This window comes from Peromyscus leucopus, chromosome 12, assembly GCF_004664715.2.
Source record: "Peromyscus leucopus breed LL Stock chromosome 12, UCI_PerLeu_2.1, whole genome shotgun sequence".
Lineage (NCBI taxonomy): Eukaryota > Metazoa > Chordata > Mammalia > Rodentia > Cricetidae > Peromyscus > Peromyscus leucopus.
This window is the reverse complement of record NC_051073.1, coordinates 7,083,060-7,095,969: the sequence shown is the minus strand read 5'-3', so window position 1 is coordinate 7,095,969 and position 12,910 is coordinate 7,083,060.

Below are 12,910 nucleotides of genomic sequence, written 5' to 3'. Positions count from 1 at the left end.
CCGCCCCGAACACTGACAAACACCTGGCATCCTGCCCGTGGTCAGACATGACATTTGAAATATCCAGCAAGCAGGATGGCATGGACTTAGAAGCCAGTCGGAATGAGTGCTAGCCAATGGATATATGGGCACAACTCCGCTAAACAGAGAGTCTGCAGGCGGCAATGTCCTGTTATTGTAGACATCAAGGATTCCTCCTAAAAAGGCCCCTGGAGGAAGGCAGCTTCCTCTGAGAACCGGTGATTGGCTAACCAGGACTCCACCCTGCAGCCAGCTTTTTGTGACCCAGTAATACCTCAATCCTGCCAGTTGGGTTTTATTTTTCTGTGTGTGCATGAACCTGTGTGTGTGTGGTGCGTGCGTGTGTGCGTGAGCATGTGGAAGCCGAGGGTTTCATCCCCAGATATCCTCCACTTTGTTCTTGTCCTGCTTTGATTTGGGGTTTTGTTTTGCTTAAAACCTGATCTCTCCCTGGGACCTGGCGCTTGCCAATTCAGTGAGGCTGAACGGCCAGTAAGCCTCAAAGACCCGATTGCCGATCTTCTCCCGACTGTAATCATGCCTGGCTTTTCTACACGGGCTCTGGGCGTGGAGCTCAGGTCTCATGCCTATGTGGCCAGAACGTTCCTGACTGTCCTACTTCTCCAGCTTCTGATTTTTTTCTCCTTTGACAGAGGGGTTCACCAGAAGCTCAAAGTCACACGACTAATGAATGAAAAATCCGGGATCTGAATTGAAATCTCTCCAGTTTCCAAGTTCGCTCTCTACCACATTATGATGCTTCGGTTCATTGGTACTGTGTATGGACACACGGGAGTCAAGGATCTCACGAGAAACCGAGGACAAGAATGTCAGCCCATGCAGACAACACACTCATGAATGGAGTTCCCAAGTCTCCACAGCACCCTAGAGTTGTATGGGAACAGAGCTCTGGAACCAAACCAATTGCGGGTACCCTCGGATCAAATTCTACCTCAGCCACTTTCTACCTCACCCAATATGTCACTTAATCTCTGTGTGCCGCCTCCTCCTCCTCCTCCTCCTCCTCCTCTTCCTCCTTCTCCTCCTCTTCCTCCCCCTCCTCCCTCCCTCTCTGAAACAGGATCTCACTCTTTAGCCCTGTCTGGCCTGGAACTTACTACATTCATCAGGCTGGCTTGGAACTTGCGGCAATTCTCCCGCCTCTGCCTGCTGAGTGCCGGGATTGAGGGTCCACCGTCATCTTCTTGTGGCGCCTGGTTGTTGCCCGGGCTGAATTAGCGGCTGCAGGAGAAGCGGCCCACAGCTGTGTGTTAGGGCCGCCTCTCCTGTGCCTCGGCTCTCCTCCTTCCCAGCCACATCTCAGTCCTGATTCAGTCACCCTCCTCACCTTATGACTTGTGCTTCCTCTTGTGGCACATCTTGTTCCTGATTCCCGAGAACTGCAGCCTCACTTCCCCAGTCGCGCACTGCTGGCTGTACTATTATTTCTTGGCTTAGTCGTAATGAGTTCTAATTCCCATCAGTGCATTCAATCCCATGCGGCCTCAGTAAATAATAATGGCGTAGAGCTAAACTCAACGATTTGGAGATATCCTGAAGATCTAGTAATAAACAGGTGAAGAAAAAGATGTACAAGCATGTCTACAATGTGGTCCCATTAGAGAAAGAGACTGTGTGTATATGTAAATTCTGTATATAAACTATAAGTTTTTGAAAGGATCTTGCAGTACCAGGATAATAGCCTCCTAATATGTCCTTTCCTAATCCACAGAATCTGTAAATATGTTATATTACTGCTGAAGACCTGCTTCAGCAGGGCGGTTCAGGTCCCAAAGAGGATGTGTGGAGTTGGCTGGGGGGGAGGGGCATGACACAGACACGATCTGAGGGTGAATCAGGTTGGCTGCCAGCAGACTTAACTGAGAGAAGATTACACCTTTTATACTGTATAGCTGCACAGGAGACAAAGAGCATGTGAGCTGGTGTGTGGCTTGAGATCAGGGGTTGAGGAATCTAACATTGACCTTGACTATCCTTTACCTAAGCACATACAAAGTTTCTCAAAGGGAAAGGCATTAATATTGTGAAACATTAAAAATGAAAGTAAAGCTGGGCGGTGGTGGCCAACACCTTTAATCCCAGCACTCGGGATGCAGGCGGATCTCTGTGAGTTCGAGGCCAGCCTGGGCTACAGAATGAATTCTAGGACAGGTGCCAAAGCTACGCAGAGAAACCCTGTCTCAAAAAAAAAAAAAAAGGAAGAAAGAAAGTAAAAAGGTGCTGGAGAAGTGTGGTCAGCAATGTGGAAATGCTGGAACTCTGTCTAGCAGGAATGGTCACCATGCGGTCCACGTCATATTACTGTATTAGTTACTTTCCTGTGGCTGAGATAAAACACCATCATCAAAACCAATTTATGGAATAAAGCGTTTGACTTGGTCTTATGGTCTCAGAGGGAGAAGAGTCCACTGTGGCTGAAAGACATGACAGAGAGTGGCAGGCACTGGGCAGGAGCAGGAAACCGAGAGATCACACCCTCCAGGGCAAACCCAAGCAGAGATGGTGAACCGGCAGAGGGGAGAGACCATGAAAGCCCTTCATGACCAACTTCCTCCAGCAGGGCTGTGTTACCTCCCCAAACAGCACCACCAACCGGGACCCAGTGTTCAAGTACCTGAGCCAATGGGGGACCTTTCTTATTCAAACACCAAAATTACAAAGAAAAAGGAGGTAAAATTTCCAATGGGATGGAGGTTGCATGTGGTGGTATTGTGTTCCCCAAAATATTGTGTACTCTAATAAATTTATCTGGGGTCAGAGAACAGACAGCTACTAGATACAAAGGCTAGAAAATGGTGGCACTCACACCTTTAATCCTAGCATTCCAGAGATAGAAATCTTTTTTTTTATTTTTTTTAACTATCTTCAATAAGTATATGCAATATACAGTCAAGATTACATTAACAATGTCTCTCTGATCTACTAGCATTGACCCCGATAACTGGCCTCGGGTTTGATTTTATTAATAAGAACTTTTAAGATTCCTGCTACAGTTGCAAGTCAGTTGACCTTCAAATAAGCAAATTGTGTTGGATTTTGTGGGTAGATCCAATGCAGTTACGGAGGGTGTTCACAGTGGAAGAGGGAGGTAGAGGAGAGTCAGAGTGATGCCACCAGGGGTGGGGTTGGCCTTGCTGACTTTGAAGATAGAGGCTGGAAATCAAGGTCAGGCAGTATCTACAAGATGGAAGAGCCAAGGGAATGGATTATTTCCTTAAGGCCTTTCTAAAATCCTGATTTTAGGCCAGAAAGGCCACTCAGGGACTTGGTCTTGCAGACTATAACATAGCAACTGTGTGTGGAGCCCCTTAAGTTACAGAAACTGTTTGTAGCAGAAATGGAAAATCACCACTGTAGATGGAGTTTTCCTGTCCTGACTGGCTGGTCCTAAATAAACACACAGAGGCTTAATATTAGTAATAAATGCTTGACTGATAGCTTAGGCTTGTTACTAGCCAACTCTTACATTTAAATTAACCTGTTTCTATTAATCTGTGTATTGCCACATGGCTCCTGGCTTTACCTGTTCTGTAGCATGTCTTGCTTCCTGGGAAGCTGGCTAACATCTCCCTGACTCTGCCCTCCTTCTTCCCATCATCTCAGTTTGGCATTTCAATCTAACTTCCTGCCCAGCTACCAGCCTGTTAGCTTTTTATTAACCAACTAGAGTAATACATATACATACACAGTATACAGAAGGATTATTCCACAGCATTTCCCCCTTTTTGTCTAATTAAAAATGTTTTTAATTTTTATCATAGTAAGATTATATACAACAAAAACAGTAATTAAGAATTACAGTTATTGCCCGGGTGGTGATGGCACACACCTTTAATCCCAGCACTCAGGAGGCAGAGGCAGGCAGATCTCCGTGAGTTCGAGGCTAGCCTGGTCTACAGAGCGAGATCCAGGAAAGGCACAAAGCTACATAGAGAAACCCTGTCTTGAAAAACCAAAAGAAAAAAAAAGAATTACAGTTACAATATCCAGTTCATTTGTATTTGACAAAATTAGAGAAAATACTCAGTTATCTATCTTATCTTGGTGAGTCTAAAGTTTCACTATAGATGTAACCAACCATCTTATTAAATAAGAAACACAGAACCAATGCAAAGAAGAAAGCCAAAAGGTCAGAGCTAAGAGCTAAAACCTTACCCTTCCTCCTGCGGTGGTCCTACCTCTCCGAACCAGAGCTACTTCCTGTGTTAAAGTCTTTATATAGAGTTTCTGTTCTGCCTTCTCATTGGTTGTAAACCCAACCACATGACCGCCTCATCACTACCTGTCTGTACAGACCTCCAGGTTTTCTATGGTTGGTATTGAGATTAAAGGCATGTGTATCCAATACTGGTTGTATCCTTGAACACACAGAGACTTACCTAGCTCTGCCTACCAAGTGCTGGGATTACAAGCGTGCGCCACCACTGCCCTGCTTTCCTATGGCTTGCTAATAGCTCTGACCCCCGGGCAACTTTATTTATTAACATACAAATAACATTTTAATACAAATAAAATATCACCATATTTCACATCTAATTTATCTTTAATCATAACTAAGAAAAACTATAACTATGACTATCTAGACTTCAACTCTGTCAAAGACCCCAGAAGAATGAAATGCTACCTAACAGCAGGAACATCTCTCATAATCCTTTTATTTTATTTTTACTCTTTAACACTTTTCTTGAGGTATAAATATTATCTCAAAATTTATAAAATTAATACATATATTTTAAACTTTTTGTCATATTAATGGTCATATAGAGTACTAACTAATTCTAGAAAAAGGCTTCATCTAGCTTCCTGTACATGATTTCAAGTTGAGTCTTTATCAGGTAACTAGGAATTAAGTTTTTGTACTCTGGATGTACCTAACAAATTGTAGTCCTTTACCCTCTTTGAGATCTGCTTCATATGACATTTAAAATGTTTAAGTTTTCTGCAGTGAACTGTGAACATTTCTAACAGTGACCTTGAAGTCTCCCAAAGGATGATGGGGCCCCACAGTGATGATTCCACCTGGATTGTGGTAACGGTAACACCACTAACCTAGCAAACACCACCCAAAGACTGGCTTTGGACTACAAACGGCCCAGGGCAATTTCAAGGTGGCTAGCTGAGGTGATCCAGCCTCACAGACTACTCTAGCCAAGACTTGACATAAGCCCTGCACTTTCCCATGACACAGAGACTGGACAACAAATGATACAGCTACCTCTTCTAGGACTTGACAATTATCTCATTTTTTTCAGGGTCCCCTAAAGATGCTGTTGCCCCAAGACAGCAGGAAATAATTTTAAGAACACAATGCCCATATTCCCAAGACAGTAGGGTGGTCTGGTTTTTTTGTTTTGTTTTGTTTTGTTTTGTTTTTTTTTGGGGGGGTTGGTAGTTCAGTGGGTTATAGATATTTATCATTGTTTTGGGGGTTGGTTACAAGCTGTTATTGGTAATGGTCAGGAAAAAAAGCTGAACAAAGGAGATTAGATTCAGGGATCTTGTTCTGAAAGGAAAAAGGGGGATATAGAAATGATAGAATAAAAGGGTAGATTATTGAATCTACTTTTAAATCAAAAAAGAACTACTAGTCTTATATATTTTACATTGGCATGTATTTTTGTATATTGATACAAATTTAAGGTTATTTTTGTTAGAAACTATTGTATATACATTTCTACTCTTGTTCAAGGTATTGTACCTATACAGCTCATTTAACAATGTAATGTCAATTTCTTTCTTTCGTTTGTTTTTTTTTTAAGATTTACTTGTTATGTATACAGTGTTCTGTCTGCATGCCAGAGGAAGGCACCAGATCTCATAACAGATGATTGTGAACCACCATGTGGTTGCTGGGAATTGAACTCAGGACCTCTGGAAGAACAGCCAGTGCTCTTAACCGCTGAGCCATCTCTCCAGCCCATAATGTCAATTTCTAGTCCTTGAAAGTTATTATTACAAACTATTTAAGATAATAAAGAAATGCAGGTTAGTAGTTAGTCATTACAATCAAACTTGTAGTCATATTAGGTATGTTTTCAAGGTCAAACAGATATTTTAGATAGACAAGTAATTTTCAAACACTTTAGAGATCTACAGAATATGGCATTTAAGATTTTTTTTTTTTTTTTTTTTTTTTGGAGACAGGGTTTTTCTGTGTAGTTTTTGGTGCCTGTCCTGGATCTCGCTCTGTAGACCAGGTTGGCCTCAAATTCATAGAGATCCACCTGGTTCTGCCTCCTGAGTGCTAGGATTAAAGGCGTGTGCCACCACCACCTGGGCTTTTTTTTTTTTTTAATAACAATGAGCCATTTCTGCTCTTGGCAGTACCAATCTACTTCAGAGAAGATGATGGACATTGAAGAAACTCATATGGAGTTTGCTTTCTTTGTGGCAAACATAAGCCACTGGGCAAGAAACTACCCTTGCCTCAACTGCTGACAGTTGCTGTCCAAATTGGACAAGCAGAACACAAAATAAAGTGACTGCCAAACTTTGCCAAGACAAGATGGGACAGTCCTTCAAAAATCTTGCTTCACGGTAAAGTCTGTTAGATATTCTAGGCCTGTAGACCGAAGATGGATGCCCCAACATTGCAGAGGAACCTTGGATAACTGTCCAGGCAGCCGGCTGTTTCTGTCATTTCTTAGTTTTCCTTTTTAACAAATTCAGAAAAGACACTCATAAGAGAGGTGTAAAGTGTATAAGGTTGAGAAACATAAAAAGATAGTTTTGGGTTAGTAATGCAAGTTAGGATAGAAAGTGAAATAGGTACAATGCTTTGGATTCACCAAGGTAGGATAGCTAATGGAGTATTTTCTCTGAATTAGTTAAATGCAAATAGATTAACATTGTTAATATAATTCTTGCCTGTATATATTTGTATATAGTTATTGTACTTACTGTATATAGTTTTTCTATGTTAATTAAAATCTTTGCTTTTTATTTAGACCAAAAGGGGGGAAATGTATGATATTTTGCTTGTGTTCTGACAAATAAAGTTTGCTTGGAGTCAGAGGGCGGAGCTAGCCACTAGCTAACCATAGAGGTTTGGAGGACTGTAGACAGAGAGGAGACAGGAAGTGGTAAGGTGAGGCTGAGAGAGCATCTCGGCCCTTTGGATGGAGGAACGGAAGAGTTCTGAAGGACTGGGAGCTGCTTCCTGCTTCTCTGATCTTTCAGGTTCTTACCCCGATGTTTGACTCCCGGTTTTTTATTGATAAAGATTAACTAGATCAACCCTTCACACCACAGGCACAGAAGAGTCTGTACACCATGACTGGATCCAGGAGGTGGGTGCTGAAGGTCTGGATAGGGACACTCTGGAGTACAAAGGGAGCTCATTTGTTCTTATCTGTTCTTTTGGTGCCGATTAAATTGTTTACTGTAGATGAGATTCCTTAGTTCTTTTCTGAAGTAACCTGGTTTATCAACTTATCTTGTGCTTCGTAACACTTCACTGACCAGTCAAGGCACCCGCTGTCCTTTGTGTAAGCCTTTGGCTGTTGTGCAGCCATGGTCAGGCAGATGCTTAAAGCAGAAAACCCTCCAACTCTTCCACATACTCAGATGTGTAAGACTGGAACCCCAAGTCACCAGCAGACACCCCTCTTCCCTCTGCCAGCTCACTGACACTCAGGAACAATTCTGAAAACAATTTCAGAAAACTACAATGTCACAATGTAGTTTTATTTTTTTAAAAAAATAAAAAATATTTATTTTATTTTATTTTTTTTTAAAAAAAGAATATTGGCTGGGCGGTGGTGGCGCACGCCTTTAATCCCAGCACTCGGGAGGCAGAGCCAGGAGGATCTCTGTGAGTTTGAGGCCAGCCTGGTCTACAGAGTAAAATCCAGGACAGGCTCCAAAACTACACAGAGAAACTCTGTTTCGAAAGAATATTTTCTATGTGTAGGAGTGTTTTGCCTACACATAGGTATGTGTACCACTTGTATGCAGTACCCATGGAAGTCAGAAGAGGGCATCAGATCCCCTGGAAGTGGGGATTATAACAGACAGTTATTAGCCACCATGTCGGTGCTGGGAGCCAAGCCTGGGGCCTCTGGAAGAGCAAAGGGTACTTTTAACCACTGAGGTGTCTCTCCAGGCTCACGTCACAACTTCTTGGACCACTTTTTCCAAAGTAGAAGAAGGAGAAGGGAAAATAGTTTGGATGTTCAGGCCTGTCCTTTCCCAAAGACATGGAGCAACATGATATATAAGGGAACATTGAATTTTTTAAATATTTTTAGACAAGGTCTCATGTATCCCAGGCTGACATAGGATGACCTTGAACTCCTGATTCTCTTGTTTCCATGCCCTGAGTGATGAAATTACAGGCATACAATACCAGAACTGGCTAAAAGTTTTCTAGGAACTGTGAAACCCACTCATCTGAAATACATAATTCTGCAGTTTTGGGAATGGCCTCATAGCTGTGCAACATCACCACAACCTACATAAGAGCGTTGTTACCACTCACGCCCTTCCAAATCCTACAGCCTTAAGAACATCCACTAATCTATGTCCTTTCTCTGGATTGCCCGTTCTGGACTTCACATATCAATAGACTGTTTATTCCTTTCTCTCTTCCTTCCTTTCTCACTCTCTCCCTTCCTTCCTTTCAAGTTAGGGTCTCATGTAGCCCAGATTGTCCTGAAATTTGCTATTTTCTCTGGAAGACCTTGAACTCCTAACCTGCCTGCCTCTGCCTCCAGAGTGTTGAGATTACAGGTAGGCAGTATCATGCTCTGTTTATGCTGAAGGTCAAACCCAGGGTCCCATGGGTGCTCGGCAAGCACTCTACCAACAAAGCTGTGTGTGTGTGTGTGTGTGTGTGTGTGTGTGTGTGTGTGTGTGTGTGTGTGAGCTTCCCAAGTTCTGAGTTGACAGTTGCATGTGACAATTATGTAACATTTTCTTTTCAGCCTTAACAGCTTCTTTTAAGCCGAAAGCATGACAGCAATTTCCATAAACTTAGAAGAGTAAGTGAATACAAATTAAACCTCATCTTTGTTTGTTTGTTCTGAGACAGGGTCTTCCTATGTAGCCCTGGCTGTCCTGGAACTTGCTATGTAGACCAGGATGGCCCAGGACCTCACAGACATCCACCTGCCTCTGCCTGGTGAGCGACTGGATCAAAGGCGTGTGCCACCATGTCTGGCCTTTGTATTCAATTATTTACAAGACTCAGCTCTTCAGCTCCCACAATACACTTCATTGCTCCTCTGTATGAATCTCTGGGACATTGAAGTCCAGTCATTTCCCCCAAAGCACATGCCTACAGAATGCCAGAGCTAGGATTCTAGCCAGAGGGGCTCAGCTCAGCTGGCTAAGTGCTTGCCAGACAAGCATGAGGACTTGAGTCTGCGCCCTGGAAACGAACATGAAAAGTCAGGTGTGGTAGTTCCCACTTATAATCCCACCAGTGGGAAGCCAGAGACAGGAGGATACCCAGAGGTTTGCTGGCCAGCCAGCCTAGCTTACTTTTAAGGAGTCCCAGGCCAAGGAGAGACTCTGCCTCAAAGAACAAGGTGGATAATGCCTGAGGAACAACACTCATGTGGACTTCTGTTACACACACACACACACACACACACACACACACACACACACACACGGGACATAGAACCACAGAGACACGCGCAGAGATTCCAGCCAGAGCTCATGTGCCTCACCTACTATGATGTAGTATATGGCTCCTGTTACCCTGACACTGTGATATCCTCATGACATCATCTCTTTCTGTCACAGTTCTTAGTTGTGAAGGGAAGGCAGTCCCTGTTGCTTCCGGGACCTGGAAGAACAGGTTTGGTGAAAGGCCTCATGTGAGCATCACACTCCTGATGCCACGAACCTGACGGCCACTGCCACCTGCACATTTATTTTCTGTGCCAGCAACTCTACCTGGCAGCCCCCCAGTCCCTGCACCAGCCAAGTGGCACCACAGACAGCCAGCATATTGCCTGCCACGTCTCATTCTGAACTTGTGTTTCCTGAAGACGCCATCCATCAACAGAACCTAGGTTGTGCTCTCATTTTCTCAGTATATTTAAAAATGGAAATCTGAAAATGTATCGGGGTAGAGCAGGCTGGGGAGACATGTCTTGGCATGTATCTGGAGGTCACAGGACGGCCTATAGGAGTCAGTTCTCTCCTTCCACCATGTGGAGCCCAGAAAGTGAACTCTGGTCACCAGGCTTAGCAGCAGCAGCCCTCACTGGTTGAACCAACTTGCTGACTTCAAACTTGGATTTGTTTGTTTGTTTGTTTTGTTCTTTTTTCTATTTTCTTTCTTTCTTTTTTCTTTTTTTTTTTTTTTTTGAGGCAGGGTTTCTCTGTGTAGCTTTGGAGCCTGTCCTGGATCTCACTCTGTACCCCAGGATGGCTTCGAACTCACAGAGATCCACCTGGCTCTGCCTCCCGAGTGCTGGGATTAAAGGCGTGCGACACCACTGCCTGGCTTGTTTTGTTTTTTCAAGACAGGGTTTCTCTGTGTATCAGCTCTGGCTGTCCTGGAACTCAGAGATCTGCCTGCCTCTGTCTGGCTTCCTGTTGGAAGAGTCCCATTTTCCCCAGATCAGTGACGCAGGCCACCATCAGTGTGGGCCATCTGGAGGAAGACAGAGTTGGGAGTGGCGGCGCACGCCTGTAGTCACTTGGGAGACTGGGGTCAGAGGATCGATCACAAGGTCAAGGCCTGCTGGACTACACAGAAGAAGACTCACAGCCAAAACCACTGCAGCTGTCCACTCTTTCCTTAGGCAAAGCTCTCTGAGACTCTCAGGGCAAATCATGGTCTGGTCTCAGTTCTGTTCCTCATCTGTGATAGACACCATGACGAAAAGCACCTTGGGAAGGAGAGGGTTTGTTTCAGCTCACAGTTATAGGGCAGTCAGGGCAGGAACTCAAGCAGAGACCTCAGGAGAATTCTGCTTAATGGTTTGGTCCTCTAGCTTGCTCGGTCTGCTTTCTTACACACCCCAGGACCACCCGCCCGGGGACGGCACTGTGTGGGCTGGGTCCTTCTATCCCAATCATCAATGTAGAGAATTCCCCCACAGGCTTGCCTACATGGGGGCATTTTCTCAATGGAAGTTCCCTCTTCTCAGATGACGTCAAGTTGCATCACTTTGGGGGAAAACTGACCAGCGCAGGTGTATACTGTTAGGTTTGGATGGCTTCAGCGTGTCCCCAACATTTGGGTCCATAGGATGGCACCATTGAGAGATGATATAGTCTTTTTTGTTTTTAAGATTTATTTATTATGTATACAGTGTTCTGCCTGTATGTATTCATGCACACCAGAAGAGGGCACCACATACAGACGGTTGTGAGCCACCATGTGGTTGCTGGGAATTGAACTCAGGACCTCTGGAAGAGCAGCCAGCGCTCTTAACCTCAGAGCCATCTCTCCAGCCCCAATATAGAGTCTTTTAAAAGGTAGAGGGTGGACTCTAGGGCTGGGGATGTAGCTTACTTGGTAGACTGCTTGCCTGGCGTGCTTGAAGCCCTGGGTTCAATGCCCGGCACTACATAAACCCGGCATGGTGGCACATGGCTGTCATCCCAGCGCGTTGAACAGAAAGATACATTGAAAATTTAAGGCCAGTCTTGGGATACATGAGACTGGTTCAAAAATAAATAACTGCATACATATATACATAAATATATTAATAAATAAGTGGGCCTGGTGCTGTGGCACATGCCTGTGCACCAGGAGGCAGAGGCAGGAAGATCTCTATAATTTCCAGGCCAGCCTGGTCAACAGGGTGAGATCCTGTCTCAAAATAAATAAATAAAAAGATAGATAATCAACAGGATAATCAGCAGGAGTTGGTGGCGGGCAAGAAAGGGCAGTGGGGTGAATGTGATAAGAAAATATACACGTATGAAAATGTCCTAATGGAGCCCATAATATGAATTACTAAGTGTTAATAAAAAACTCATCAAGTGGGATCTGGAGCCTGTAACCCCGGCACATGATGCAGGAACTGAGGCAGGAGGACAGCTGTGAGTGTAGGTCAACCTGGGCTATGGAGACTCTGTTTCAAGAAACAATCCCACCAGTGTTAGAGGTGGGGCCCAGTGGGAGACCCCTAGTTTAATGGGGCACATGTTCCAGGAAGGGATTAGGGTATATCACACAGGACTCTGGTTAGTTCCTCCCAAAAGGTTATTGCATAAGCGTGAGCCTGACCCCACCCAGTTTTTCTCTGGCTTCCGGTTTCCAGATGCAATCTCTCAGGCTCCAGCCATGAGGTGATGCAATTGAGAGAACCCATCCATGCCAGGGCTGGTGGCAGTACTGTACCCTTGGTGCTCAATGCTGTGAGCTACATAACTCCCTCTTATTAATAAGGTTAGCCCTCCCCGGGCACTCCAGTGTAGTAACACCAGGTGGATTAGTACCCTGTGGCTGGGTGAGACTATGGCAGAGCCAAGCTCACTTTCGGCAGGAGGCGGGAACCAGCAGTAAACATCAGTGCCCAAACTGCTTGCAGATCTTCCGCAGCACAGATGTCCTCTTTACCCGTGGACCCCAGGTAGGCACCCTCCCCACAGCGGTGGGTCTGAGAACATCCATCAGCTCACTGAGGTGTGTTTGAATGCATCTAGCCTCTTGTCTCTTAAGGGTGGCTGGGGAATGCTTGTGTTCACATCAACCACCTGTGAAGATAGGGCCTTCCCACAGGAAGCCAGATCTTTGAAACTGTGATTGGTGGCAAAGAAAATCCCATTGTCCCTTGGCCCTACTCTAGATTTGGGGTGAGCAGAGGCATGGTTTGGGCCCCTAAAGATGTTCCTCTGAGGTGGGATGATAGTGGCCCTGTCACTCTCCAGCAGGCTGGGAAGCCAGCTTGATGGCACC